The sequence below is a fragment of the Sus scrofa genome, chromosome 10, assembly GCF_054392235.1.
Source record: "Sus scrofa isolate SSC_HxYL_T2T_F1_AM1 chromosome 10, Sscrofa_HxYL_maternal_Yorkshire_Landrace_v2.0, whole genome shotgun sequence".
Lineage (NCBI taxonomy): Eukaryota > Metazoa > Chordata > Mammalia > Artiodactyla > Suidae > Sus > Sus scrofa.
Window position 1 is genome coordinate 81169873 of NC_139392.1, and position 15644 is coordinate 81185516.

General features: G+C 40.2%; 1 protein-coding gene across 1 annotated transcript in view; it reads right to left on the reverse strand.

Annotated features, from left to right (window-relative positions):
* The window catches only part of PLXDC2 (plexin domain containing 2), a 416197-nt gene that overhangs the window by 228731 nt on the left and 171822 nt on the right, over window positions 1-15644 (reverse strand). The window lies entirely within an intron of this gene.

A 15644-nucleotide genomic window follows, 5' to 3' on the forward strand; every position in this document is an offset into this window, starting at 1 on the left:
TGTAGCTATATGGTGCCATTTTCAAAACACTATAGCCAAAACTTTCAGATCATTAAGGAAATATTGTTTACAAATAATAGATCATGAGCATGAAGATAAATAAGAGGTTAAGGAATTTGTCCAGCACCACCAACAGGGAGTCCATATAAACAGAGAAAGAGAAAGTGTCACTTTGGTAAGTTCAAGTGGCTGCTTTTCTTGAAGAGATAAACTATCATGAGATCCCGGGGAAATGTGCCATGAGGAAACGGGTGGAAAGAAGATACAGAAAGAGACTTCAATGCAGCCAGTTACATGAATGAAGAAGAGTAGGATTCCCATTAATAGAAGAATAGCTAAGTATGGGCTGGAAGGCTAGGTGTTCAGGGTTTGGAAACTTCATAGGGACCCTTTTCAGAAAATGTCATGTAGCACTTGTCCCTCCACACCTCCCAGATGTCTTAATCCACTTGGTTAAGACTGAGTGGTGTAAACAACAGAAATTTGTTTTCTCACCGTTCTAGAGGATGGAAGTCTGAGATCAGGATGCCAGCACAGGCAGATACTGGCTAGAACCCTCCTTCCGGCTTGCAAACATCCTCACACAGCCTTTCCTCGTGTGTACATGGAGAGCTCCCTCTGTCCTCCTCTTCTAAGGCCACCCATCAAATCAGATTAGGACCCCACTCTTACGAACTCACTTATCCTTCATTACCTCCTAAAAGTCCTATCTCCAAATATAGCCAGACTGGGGATCAGGGCTTCAAGGTATGAATTGGGGCAGAGGGAGATATAATTCAGTCCATAGCACCAGGTATCAGTTACCAGGGATCAGGAGAAAGAGCTGTGGCAGGATGGTACACGGGAAAGAGTTTGGCTGGCATCAGGAGCGAGAAACAGGGGGTGCAGGTCCTCTTCCTGGCTCTGCCAGTAATCTAAGCTGAACCCAGTGACTTCACCCTACTTTCAAAGCAAGCATTTTGTGTAAAGTACCACTTATATCTCTTGAAACTGCCATAGAATTGAAAAGAAATGCAAAGTCCTAGACTGCCCCCCCCAAGAGTCAATGATTTGGTTGAACTTTATTCTCATTTTCCTCCAAATTTATGTGCAAATTAGAAATGCTGTGGCTATTTCCCACCCACACAATACTATTGAATACAAGCTGATTATATAATCATATATAATTATAAATAACATTTCTTATTTATTTATTTTTTAGCAAGCTGCTTATAGACATAGACCAGACCTTACTTCTGTCTTATGAAAAGCTGAATTTTTTGCCAGTGTTTTATATCACTTTGACTTTCTAAATTTGTCTCACTAGTAAGTCTAAAATATTTCAGTCTTCCAAGAAAAACAAACGAAAATGATTACTTGAAGAAACGTCATTGTTTAAATTATAATATTCATATGTAATTTATACAATATAGAAAGGTTTTTTTCCTTATGTCTAAGTACTTCAGACAACTTGGAGTATTGAATTGGTCATACCAAGCAGTAGATTGCTCATGACTCCAATTTTACACACTGTAATATGTGTGTGTGTGTGTATATATATATATGTGCAATATATAAATAATTTTTGAACTTCCTTCACAATAACCAGTGAAAATGAGCTCTCTAAAACCATCTTCCATTTCCTTCTTCCGTATCATTTTCAATAATGTGTTCAAAATGGCAGTTCCCGTTGTGGCTCAATGGTTAATGAACCCGACTAGGAACCATGAGGTTGCGGGTTTGGTCCCTGGCTTCGCTCAGTGGGTTAAGGATCTGGCGTTGCCGTGAGCTGTGGTGTAGGTCACAGACACGGCTCTGATCCCTCATTGCTGTGGCTCTGGCGTAGGCTGGCAGCTACAGCTCCGATTAGACCCCTAACCTGGGAAACTCCATATGCTGCAGGTGCAGCCCTAGAAAAGACAAAAAGACAAAATAATAATAATAATAATAGTAATAATAATGTGTTCAAAATGGAAGCAATAGGAAGTGGTCCATCATAACTATATTTACATAAAGTAAGCGCAGAAAAGTAGGACAGAGAGGCCTGGAATATATCTCCAAGAACCAGATGGTATTTGATTAACCTGAGCTCCACACACAGTATGTAGCCTCTGGGGTACCTGCAATAAGGTGCTTTCCAGGACATGGACATGAGATGGCCCCTGGCAGATGAGCCAGTAAATTCACATTCATTAAGAATGTAGTTAGTGGAGTCCCTGTTGTGGCTTAGCAGTAGCGAACCCAACTAGTATCCATGAAGATGTGGGCTCAATCCCTCACCCTGCTCAGTGGGTTAAAGCACCTGGCATTGCTGTGAGCTGGGTGTAGGTCGAAGATGCAGCTTTGATTCAACCACATGCCACAGGTGCGACCATAAAAAGGCAAATAAGCAAATAAATAAAAGGAATGTAATCAGTTATTTGTTTGGTATAGACTAGCAATAGCAACTGGTGGCCCATTGGATAGATGAGCCTATGGACATATTTTATTTTGTCATCAGTATGTCGTTCTACATGTGATTAAGAAAAAGAAAATGAATAACCAACATTTAAGTGTTTGGCTATCTCCTGGAAAACTAGATCTGGCATCCTGTGCCCACCTTCCCATGTGGCCCCAATATGCGGCTGCTGGGTAGCAGATGCCGCATCAGGCTGTGCCCTCTCATTCCCATCATCCTCCCATATCCAGGAAGAAATTTCCCTGTACTAAATCCTATGACATGCAATGATGTCTTTTTGTTTGTTTGTTTTTTAAACCTATTTGGACTATTGCCACCAAGACTCCAAGGGCGCAGATTGGCCAACCAAATGTAAATCCAATGACTGTCTTTAAACATGGGCCAGAAGAGTTTCAGATCACTCAGAACCCAATCAGGGAAACTGCACTGAAATGTCAGGACAACAAATTTGGAATGTGCTCGTAATTTAGGAAAGGGAAACTTCATGTAGTGTATATGGAATTCTGTTTGGAGGAAGCTTATGTGAAGTGAAAGGGAACAATCAATCCAAGGCAGTGGTTAGCACAGCCATTCTTTAAAAATGGAATTCGATTACTTCATGTTAGAAGTAGGCAGATATATAATCCATCAAGCAAATGGGAAGAGAAATTCCAGATTGATCACATCGCAGGGGAACTTGGAAACAGGTCTCTCCTGATTCCATGTGGGAGGCTAATGCATGGCTTATTCTATTAAAGGAAGCCTGGGCCATGGATGATTCGCCAAGGACGGAGTGGGTACACAACAAGGGAAGAGCGAAGTGTTTTGATGAGCTCTGTCACCCTTTTTCTGCTAGATGCCCAGTGGCCCCTGCCAATCTAGGGGAACTATACTGCCTGCCATCACCTGAGAAAACCTAAGTAGCACCCAGGATAGGTGGCTTAAGCTTCACAGCAGAGGCTTCATGTTTTCTATCATCACTGGTGGGGACAGAAATCAGTAGGGTGCTTTTCTGTCCTCTGTCTGTCTCTTTGCCTCTCTCAGGCTCCAGGCATGTGTGCTTTTGCAGAATTTCAATGTGTGGTTGCCTGAGAGGGGAAACACAAAGAAAGGCAGCAAAGTGGACAAAAACAGCCACAGTAGAAGCAACATGATTGAAGTAAGAGCAGAAGCTGCAGCAGCTCACTAAAGCCAAGAGGATGCTTTTATTTTGCAGGTGCGCCATTGCCTTTGTCAAGTGTGGTGGCTTCTCCTGGCCTTGCTCCAGATGCTACAAGGAGTGAGCTCATATCAGCACTGGGGCCACCTCTTACTACAATTTTGTATGTGGAAAGCTTCAAATATAACTCTTCAAAACTACAGTTTAGAGGGGGTAGGGGGAGCAAATTTTTGCAGGTGGCATGAGTTTCAATAAGGACAAGTAGATGGGAGACTCCAGGGGAAATAGGCATGGTTTCCAGATGGGCACTTACGATGTATCACTCTTCCTGTCCCCAAGGGGAAGGGCTTCCACACCAAGGCCACGGGACAAACACCCTCTGTACGGCCACTTTAATTTCCCTCATTCTTCGTCTCTTCTTTGCAGAAGAAAATGCTACGCAGGTCATCTGAGTGTGAAAACAAACTGACTGCTGTACAAAGAATCTCGGTGGGCAAGCTATAATCACTTAACCCACTTCATGACTCATTCCAATGTGGAAATGGCCAACAAAAATATCAGGCTTTTGCTGGTAATCTAGTTCTAGCCCTTGTCACATTCTGTTTTACTTACAGTCCAAGCCACAAGTGCATCTTGGTTTTCTCGGTCAAAAAAGGAAGGCAAATCTCCCGACTCTTTCTGGCTTTCGTGCCTAGCCCTCGGTTAAATACTATTCTCCTGAAGTCCAATAAAATTTAGTTCAAGTTAATGAATGCTTTATGCATATTAACAAAAGATCCAGCATTGTTTCATCCCTCACAGAGGCTGCAATCGGTGTTAGATTCCCAAGATGGGGTCTTTCGAAATAGTCTGGTCATTTCTTGCCTCTACGGTTTGAAGGGATACCCACTGAGTTTCACTTGCCAAACCCTCCTTTAAACAGAGAGGCCCTTTCACTTACTCTAGAAGAGGATCTTTCTTTAAATTTCTCGCGTGGTCATGGGAATGGAGAGAAGGGATAATGACATCAGACTACACAGGTTGTTGGTAGTGATGTCAGCCTCTAGAAATACGTAGTTGAGAGGGAAGGGCGAATTTGCCCCTAAGGAAGAAGAGGAGCCACAGTGACTGAAACAGACCCAGGCCAACAAGGGGTCTGTGCGCATGTGCGGAAGCCAGACCTGGAGAACGTCATTTGAGCGGCCCCCTAGTCTTGAGGCCGCGATCTCCTCTCTTTTTCCGTTTTCATAATTTCTGATTCTCATTATTTAAAAAGTCCATTATGCTTTGATTCCCTTCCATTGTCTCATCCTTATCTTCCAGAGCCATAATCAAAACAGCATATTTAAAGCTTAAGGCATTCTCTGAAGCAAAAGGGAGTCTTGGCCAGTCCTTCAGGGAGCTGTTTAATTTTTACTGTCCTAATGAAAAAAATAGACTGGTTGTTGCTCAGGGAAATAAGACACCTAATTCAAGAGTCTAAGTGTAAGGTAGAAGGGACTATCCAGCCTGCATTTATTTTCCCTTTCAGAGGTTATTTTATTTACAGTGATTAGGAATAATGGACATATATGTGTGTGTGAACAGACCCAAACACATTAATATACACACAAACATATACAGATAGAACTCACAAACATACATTTACAAATCACCAAAATTTCTATTTAAAGGCTTTGAAAAATATCTGTGGTAGATAGCAACCTTGCCTACACATAAGGATTTTTAAAACCACTACCTACAATGCCAAGTCCTTTGGTTTTTAATTTTGCAACTGCACCCACAGGAAGACAATGATACATTGGTGTGGAGGCTCTTGGGCAGACAGAAGATCACTGGTGGAAAGCACTGCTAGAACAAAAAGGAACAAAGTGAGAAAATTAATGTTTGTCCCAGATTCTGCTTCTGCACATTCAACTCGCTCTTTGCTTTGTTTCAGGGACTGTTTCAAAGTTGGAAGTCATTTTCTCCTACCAGATTCTTTATTACCAACACTTGAAAAGTCAATAGAAAATCAGGAAGAACAGTCTCACAGTCATTTACCACTTACTCTAATTTGCATTCACAACTGATCACCAGCTGAAAAAAAAAAAAAAAGTTCCTTTTGAAGATGTTTAAACATTTTTCTTAAGGAGATAAAAATGTAGAGGTTTTTTTTCTTTTGTCCTTTTATGCAAATGACTTAAATGCTGAAAACACCACTATTCTCTTTTTAATAACAAAGTAAGAAATATGCCTTTACGAAGCAAAATTAAAAAAAAAATCCTTGAAGTGGCGGTTATGATTGTTCAGCAACTAAAATGCCTGAATAAAGCATGTCAAATACATTTTAAATCTGCTCAGGCCATAGCAAACCTATTTGATGAGGCAAAATAACGTTTTAACCATCACGGCAAACGTGATTTTGATTTCTGTTTAAGTTCTTTGTGGAACAATAAGTGAACTACAGCGCCTTTCTTTCTAAAATCTTCTGCCTAAATAGAGTCACTTTGGATGGGCTGTTGGCAGGAGGAAAGAAGGGGGCTTTTGAATGTACTATTTCATTTCCTTTGGTTTGTCGTAGAAAATACTACTTTCCGAGTTTTTAAAGAAACAGTGAAAATACAAAGATTTATCTAATTTTGTTTTAATCTTTAGAAGATTCCAGTTCCATGGAGAGAAATTAGAGAAACATTTCTAATGACTACTTATTATTTTGGCCTGGCACATTTCTCTACTTATCTGTAAGGGTGTCTTCTCACTATCCCATTTGAGTATGACACCCTTCTATTCTCGTAAAGATTAATCCCACTCACTTGTAAAAATAACAGAGATATGTGATTACTCAATGGCCAGAGAAAAATGGCAAGTCATTCTTTATTCAATTGGTATTTAAAAAAGAGAAAATGATTGTCTACATTTGATTTTAAAGATAACAGATTACTTACAATGAACAAATTAACTGTTTTGAGTTCCTTGGAAAGGTCTGTTCATGTTCCTTGTAAAAGTTTTCAGAAAATGAAGTTTTAAATCATCTTTTGTTCTATACTAGATGGAGCAAGTAAAGAGTTGCATTCAAATAGGAACAGTGGGCAAAGGCACTATAACCTAAGAAAATTGGAAAATATAACCTAAAGTTATAACCTAAAGATTTCTTAGGAAAAAAAAAATCTGATACTCACAAATAATTACATTCATCTATGAAAATTATAAAAATTTCCAGACTATAATTCATGAAACGCTAAAAGGTTAATCAGCACTTTCTTTAAGTAGAAAATTCTATCACAAGATGACATATATTTAGTTTTGAAAGTACCTAAAAGACTTCTTTAATAAAAGATGCTGTAACTAAGTGAAAAGTTTAATTTAAATGCTTAGAAATTTGCTTTGTAAGTTTTTCTTCTGAATTCCTCTGACCACAAGTGGGATGAGCCTTGTGAATGCAAAATAATAGATAGATGACTCAGAGATAAAAGGTGAATGTTAGTGTTTTCCATTGCTTTGCTTTTTAAGCTAGAGATTGTGTAAATATAAGAAGTTTACCAAAAGAGCTAGAATTTACTTGTAAAAGAGAAATAGTTTCGCAGTATTTAATCCATTCATTCAATTCGGTGCCATGGATTCCAAACTATTATTTCAGTTTAATAGCTCAGGCTTGAAATACCATACAGAAAATAGCTCAAAACAACTGTTCCCAAGGGCTGCAAAGTTCAATTCTTCTCTTGTTTCTGGACAGATCCAGACATCGATGCATTGCTGGGGCACTAACAGAAAGGTTTTCTTTCAGGAATACACAAAAAAGAAAATTAAGGCTGTCTCTTTTCATTCCAAATGTTAACCGTCCTTTCTTAAAAGGACCTTCGGATATTTGATGACTTCCTTAATAGAGTGCAGAGTGGTACATTAGCAAATTGCTTTATGACAAATGCAAAAGCAAAGAATATGAATATGCATGTGCATGCTTTGTCATAAAGAGATCTTACCTACCTTAAAATTGCTTTGGAAATATAAGATGAGGTAAAATCCCCTGAACACTTAGCAAAGTACATTGCACTTCATTGCTTGAGAATAAAAATACACTTTTTCATAGTGTAAGTTTAAATCATCAAAAACTTTTAAATACCTCTTACATCTGTAATAGTCCACTTACATGTAGACCTAATAATGTTTCCATCTAAGTAGTTGGCAAAGATGCATGAGATACCTTTGACAAAGGTCCACAGAAACTTCTGGGTGCCATATAAAATTATAGATCATCATTGTTTATCAGAGGCCTAGTCTTTATTTTTCCAAAGCACTGGAGCTAAATTGTAGAGTGCACATTAATCTGTTAGAGAAAATAAATGGTAAAGACTTGGTGTGATTTAGTGTACTCATTTGGTAACATTTTCTCAAAGTTAAGTAAGTTCACATGATAGGGGCTGGCAGATTCATTATGCTACAAATCTTCATGGGAATAGGTAGTGGCCCCATTACTCCCCCAGATAGAGTAATAAAAATCATGTTATTGGCATGCCTTCACTAACACAGACCTATTTATTCTTTAAGCTACAATCGCTTTGTTATTCTGTTTCTGATTCTGAAAAAATCACACAAAAGATGCATCCTTAAGGCATAATCCACTAATAGAGAACAGGGTCATTAGAGAATGGGACTGACCAGTGAATGCCCCTAAAAGCTTGTCTCCTGTTGCCCGGACAGTAGGTAGCTGAGAAGATAAGCCTTGCATCCAGTGAGGCAAAGGACTGAGCCTCAACTCAACATTCCATGGAATCTGGTCACCCCGACCCGAGGTGCTAGCACTTCTAAACTGCGGGGGGCTCAGCCTGGATGGCCTGTTGCTTGATTCTTGGGTGTGCATTTCCCCTGTGCGGTGTTCCTTCTGACTTGTCCAATAAAGAGCAAAGCAAATGGGACACATCCCTGCCTGGAGCACTGTCCCGCTCTGGGACACCTCTCCATGGGCTGCCAGCAAAACGGAGGACTTGAGCACCTGCTGGCTTTTTTGCACCCGAGTTCCAGCCTATCCTTAGTGGTCACTCGCTCCTTCACCGGGAGTCCTTTCCTCAACAAAGACTGGACACACTCTAGACTATCAAAACAGTTAGCCTGGTGCTCCAGCATTATTTTAAAAAATCAATTAGATGAAGATCTAGACCTAGGACATTGAGTGGTACTCTAATTTCAATACTAAAAATAATAATTTTCATTAAAGTGTATTTTTAAATGTCCTGTTGGAAGTTAGCCTGGGGAGAGAATAAAAATAAGACTGCAAGATAACAGAAGTTCACCTGGCTAACAGTTACCTGGTGTTCGCTGTATTAGAAGTTCCCTGTCACTGCCCTAATTAATGCAAAAAAAGGCAGAGGATGTGACGCAGTCCTCATGAATGGCTAGGAAATTAAGGTCGGCAAAACGCAGTGCAAGATTCTTAAATTAATCTCAGGGTCCTGAAGAAGGGAGGTTAAATATGATATTTCCCTTCACATATGTTGAATGCAAGACTATCATTCACTCTGAGTTATAATTCTTGTTCTAAAAATAAATTATATGACTAACACACTTAATAATTTTACAACCTGTATATATCGTTTCAAAGACTATGTCCCTGCTCTTCCTGTGAGTAAACTTAATTAACTGATAGCGAAGCATCATCGAGATAATTCAGTTATTCTTTATGGAACTCTTTGAAGGACAGTAATGGATCTTTTTCCATTTTTGTTTCAATAAAGAGCTGACATGTCAAGCTAAGAATAATCTATAATTGAGCAAGATATATGATACTCTATTTTAACCCTCATTATCTTTTTAAAGGGTGAGCAATAATAATAGATAAGTTCTGCCTGATTTACTATTTTCAGTGCATTTTCTTCTTTGAAAACTAAAAGTCATCAATATTCTAACAGAATATGAATGGGATTAAATCATAAGTTTAAAACTATGTGTGTTTGTCAATTTCCAAAAGAAAAGAAATTGAAATAGATTTTGTTGCAGTTCACATACAACCTTTGATGATAATACAGATTTGCATAAATGAGGCCAATTCCCAACCCATGTGAGATGAGTGCTGTCAAGGTTGTAGCAGGCCACCCTCCTGGGTAAGGAAGTGATGAGGATTTGCAATTGTCCCTCTGAATCAAGCAAAGACTAGAAGTTTGGTAAAACTTCAGTCATCATGATTGAGTTATTGATTAGAAATCTAAATTCCTGAAATCCATAGGCTCATCAATAGCATTCCTCTAAATATGATCCCATTTTCCTTCACAATTATGTCACATTCTCATCTCAATTTAATTTCTATTTCCATCCCTTAGATCTGGGTTTTTGAATCTACTTCCCACTCAGCCCATTATAGCAGTATCTTAGGGGCACCCATGCAATCTTGCCTTTTCTTATTTAAAATATTTCAGTAGCTTCCAATATCTTCCTGATAAACCCCAAAGACCTTAGCATTGTGTTATGAACTGAACATCTGTGTCTCCTCCAAATTCATAGATTGATACTTGATCCCCAATGGGATGACATTAAGAGGTAGGCATTTAGGAAGTGAGTATGTCATCAGGGTGGAGCCCTCATTAATGGGATCAGTGTCCTTAGAAAAGAGATTCCTGAGAGAGTTTTGCAGCCCCCTCAGGCATGGGAAGACACAGGAGAAAGTCAGCACCCCCGCCCCCCACCAATGAGCCAGGAAGAAGGGATTCATCAGACACCAAACCTTTCAGCTCCTTGATTTTGGACTTTCCATCCTGCAGAACTGTGAGAACTAAATGTCTGTAGTATTTTTGTTATGGCAGCCTGAAGAGACAAGTCACATATTATAAAAGGGAGTTTAAAATCTTGCTCCTGCTTATCACTGCAAAACTCTCTGGCGAGAAATACCTTGATATCTAGCAACCTTCCACCTCTCTTCAGGACGTGGAGGCCACCTTGTACCTACATTAAATCGGCCTCTCTACAGAAGAAGGGTCTTCCTCTGGGTGTTGATTAACTTAGGCTGTATTTCTGCTCCTTTTTAATCACATGCTCTCACAATGCTTTCTTTCTCATCTTTTGTGGAAGCCAGTCTGACAGCTACATGCATTTAGGAAATTTCAATTCATTCTTGAGTCAAGTAAGTGTGCTTCTTCAGGATTAATCTTTGTATTCCCTTTGCACAGCTTTCTAGTTCTACAACCACAGATGGATGCCTCTGTGAGTTTAAGATCCCCTAAGATGGAAATGCTTCATTGAAAAAGAATCTGTACCAGCTTTCCACATTCATAATAAATATAGTAACAGACCTGTTCAGTATCAAATGGTACTTTTCTTTCTTTTGGAAAATGTCATAAATCTGCATTATCATCATTCTCCTCATATATAAGTCCTGTCTTTCGTAAGTTCACTGAGCAGAACAGTGGCCTGAGGAGAGACTCTGCACAGCAGTATTCTGCACATTTCCATTATTTCTGTGAAATGGGATGATGTGTCTTATTAGCATCCTCTATTATATTCAGTACTGTTATTATCAGAGCTCTGAAACGGAGAAAAGCATATCTGGGACCTATCAGCGGTAGGATTTTCATGACCTAAGAATATTCTGACGTATTCTCTAGACTGCAGACATGCCATGGAGATTATGCCCACATGGGATCTTATGAAATTTGCCTTTGCTTTGTAAAATAACACCCAAGTAACCACAGTCCCTTGGAAATTAAGGATTTGCCAGCGATTTCTTTCCTGTCAAACAGATTACCTAGTTATGAACTGTAATAAAATATTAGAACACACATACTATCCTTGCTGCAGCAATTAGCAACTGTCAGCTTTTTAAAGAAGCAAGTTACAGAATTTGTGAAACATGATGCAGATACAACTGGCAATGCACTACAGCAGGTGATCACAAAGGGTTTTTCCATGTGCATTTAGGAGAAAAACAGCTGATCTCTAGTTTTTAGCTACATCTATTGCCTATGTACTCATGCCTCCACTGCACTTTCTTCAGATGTGAGCTTTATTTATTTATTTATTCATTTATTTATTTATTTATTTTAGGGTCACACCTTCGATATACGGAAGTTCCCAGGCTAGGGGTGGAATCGGAGCTACAGTTGCGGGCCTGAACCACAGCCACGGCAATGCCAGATCTGGCCCATGTCTGTGACCAACGCTGGATCCTTAACCCTCTGAGCGAGGACCAGGGCTGGAAGCTGCCTATTCATGGATACTAGTTAGGTCTATAACCCGCTGAGCCACAAGGAGAACTCCCCTCAGCTGTGAACTTTAATGTGAACATCGGTGATGCAATTGCTGGATAGGCCTGCAAGGTTTAATTTTGTACAAGAATGAGAAGACCATGAGGTATGTTGGTGGCAGGCACCACAAGTTAATCTAAGATTTTTCAGAACATTTGTATCCTCAAAAACAACCAGCTAAATCTGCTCTGTGCTCTGACTCCTTGCAACTCGAAGTATGGCCTATGGTTTAGACACATCCACGTCACTGGAGAGGCACTGGTCTAGCTCCCAGTGTCTGAGTCAGTTTAGATCATGAAACTACACTTATAAGACGCATAAACCTTAGTTTTGAATCTTCTCTTCATCAAGTCATCCAGGTATGTTTGAATCAAAGCACGAAGGAAAAAAAAAATCACACTTGACAATCCTTCTCAGAAATATTGTCCCAAGAGAGGATATATGAAGTTTCAAATACTGCATAAGAATAAGTAGTTGAAAAAAAAAAAAAAAAAAAAAAGATCTCATGTTTGGTTCAGTGTGTTAGAAAGAATTTTCTGATTCTGATTTCTGTAAAGTCACCAACAGCATTACCCAGGACTAAGCTGATGAAACTAGGTGTCGTGAAGATTGGTATTTTTCACCAGACACTGCTCAGGCCCTCTCCCTCCCCTAAGGCATCCCGATGCTATGGGAGCTCTAGGCCAGAAAACAGACAGGCCGCCAACAGTGCGGTGAAGATCCATGTGCTGCTCTTCCATGTGGGTGTCCCTGGGGTCATGGGATTCACTGAAGGCTGCTCAAATAAGACTGAATCTTGCATGGATTCCATTGTACCTGAAAGTCCCCAAAGCCCTTATATTCTCAGAGTCATACAAAAAGTACCCACACTAGAACGGCTTTTAGTACCTACAAATCAGAAGAAAGTCCCCTTCTTCCGACTTGGTCACGTCATTCTATGTGCACATGAACAGAAGAGAAATAAGAAGAAAGGTCTCATGTAAACCAACATGCAGATGAACGTTCGCATGTGCCAGCAGGTGAGTGCCTCCCGGGCTGTCCGGAAATACAAACGGTTTCAAAACATCTTTATATCTTCATGAAAAGAATATGAAGAAAAAAAAAAATGACAAGAGAACTTCATTTGAAAGTGTTCTTTAACTGGGATGTGAAGTTTTACAATCCCTCTATTATCCGTTCTTGTGCGGAGCCAGAAAAAATATTGTCGCCAAGTTAAGAGAATAACAGCCTTTGTTGATCTCAGAAGGAATCTGTGCCAAAATTGTAAATATACTGTTGTCTTTTGTTTTCTTTGTCTTCGTTTCGTGAAAGTGGGATAGAAAGTCCAGACAATGGCAGAGGCTGATGAGACCGTGCACGGGAACCATTGCGGGCGGTTTAGGTCTCACTGGGACACAGATGATTTTAACAGCCGCTACTACAGTCAGGGCTCTCAGGCAAAACAATTCCGATTCCTGACATCAACTCTGGAAGCTTCTAAGAGGAAAAAGCACACATATTCTCTCATGCCCATTGCTTGTACTAAGCAACATAAAAGGATTATTCCTAAAAGATAAGAAGGATCTTGTCCCAAGGCCCAGCAGAGAGCAGTCACTCTATAACCATTCACTTCCTGTCTTTCCTGTTCCCATTTAACTCAATCAGGCAAAAATTATTTTCCCCCATAGAGATGCAGCAATGTTCAAAAACATGATTTTTAAGGGCCAGGAAAAACAAACCTTGCTGAGAAGTTTCAGATGTAGGCTTTTGCTTCCAGAACAAGTGGTGGTGCGAAGGAGTTGACTTAGGGGACTTGAGATCCCCAATTATCTCCATCAAACCTCAGAACCCCATAAAAATAAACTCAAGAGCTATCCTCCTGTTATGAAATCTAGCTACAAGGCAAGTCCCCTTCCAGCCAGACTGAAACCCTGAATTTACTCCATATTCAGGTGCTGCAGCTGAAAATCATTACATAATCCAATGGCCTTTTTTTTTTTTTTTCTTTCTTTCTTATATTAGAAGAAGCAGAGTTGAGTAGTAAGGCTAAATCTTGACAGCTGGTCAGGCCTGGGTTTGAACAGCAACTCTTTACTCATTAATGAGAGACCTTAGGAAAAATACTAAACCTAGAGCTGAAGGTACACTCATGTAAGTCACTCATATTAGCCAGTGAACCTGGGCATGCAAACCTCTCCAGGCTGATGTGAGCACCAGGCAAGATGATACCCATGCAGCACCTGGCAGTTCTCAGCACCACATGTGAGTACCCCTACCATCTTTCCTGCTTTGTATTGATTCAAAATACCTGGCATAATGTGGTCTCCCTCTGTTAAGGTGGAAAAAGAGAAAAATTGGCTGAATAATAAAATCATGTCTATAATAACAATAGGATTGTATTTTGAGGAGTGTTAATACATTGCGAGGCAAAAGGATTTTCTGTTTTACAAATGATTCAAAAAATTCAGCATCCTGCAGGGAGAAGACAAAATTCCAGGAGTCTGGATTCTCCCCTTTTAATCTCAATAGGTTACTAGGTTCTGGGCAGAGAGTAAACACTCTGCTTCTGTTGAGCTCTCCTTTCTTTAAACTGCACCCTGGCTAAAGAGCAGCTTCTGGAAGAATTATGTTGCCTACACTGAGTTGCTATAACAACATTGCTGCCAAAATAGCAGGCACTCTGCAGGAGTCAGAATAGCCTCTTCTAGATAGCTATGACTTCTGCTCCTAGCACATCCTCTGTTGCCTGGTTAAGGGGCTTGGCCGGGACCACCAGAGTCACATACTAGCTAAGGAGATGGAGGAGCATTGTTAAAATAGTTGAGCTTCTCACATACACAGCATTCCCATGGCCTGTGCTTCAGATCTGAGATTCCTCTCACCACCAGGGAACCAAATGACGCCGTGATACTACCTGCAGAACCATGTTGTTATCTATTTCGTGAAGTTGACTTCTTTTCCTAAATAATGAGTATTTCAGGGCAGTAAAAATAATGTTGCCTCGTTCTTTCACAATATAAGCCTATTATTACCTGGGAGATGTAGGAACTGAAAGTTGGGGTTGAAAGAAGACCCAAACAGACAATGTCTAGACCATGGATGACATCAGAACTCTGACCCCAGTCTCCAGAGCAACCCGTCCAGGGAGCCAAAACACAGTCTGGAACAATCAGTCCAGAAGGTGCAGAACTTGATTCCTCACTGACAGCTTCTCTATTTTTTGTCTCCCTGCCCCACTGCAGACTAACCAACAGGAAGTCAAATATGTTCCCAAAATCAACCGCATGAGATGTTCTTCTTCTGACTTGCCACGTCCAGCTTCTTCATGTCAACAACCAGAATTGGAGCATACCTGGAGCCTTCTCTTGTTTCAACTGAAAAATTTTCCAACGCCCCTGACTGTTTTTAAGTCTCTTCCACTGGCCAAGTGACGGAAGCTAAAAGAGACTGAATAAACAGCTTCTGTTCTCATTTGACTGTTTTTTGCTTAATTCCATAAGACTCACCTGTTTGTTTTTGTTATATCTAGTGTACTAACAAGATCCTATTTCACGATTTGCAGTGCTAAAAATGATGGAAAATGAAGCAATGCAATACCACCCTCGAGGTCTCCAGGCAACACCCAGATCTGCCTAAAATGTGCCTACAGCAAACTTCCATGCTCACCAAACCCATCTCCAACCATCCTTCTCCTTCCACTTTGTGGCTCCAACCGTAAGAAAAATTACAGACAATCCTAGAGTGACCAGCCATTCCAGCTTGCCCAGAACTGCCCCATTTTTAGCACTGAAAGTTCTGCATCCCGGGAAACCCCTCGATTCCAGGTAAACTGGGACAGTTGGTCAGCATCTGAGACGTCTCACCATGTCACGCCCTCCTAAGACTCGTCCCCTGCACATGT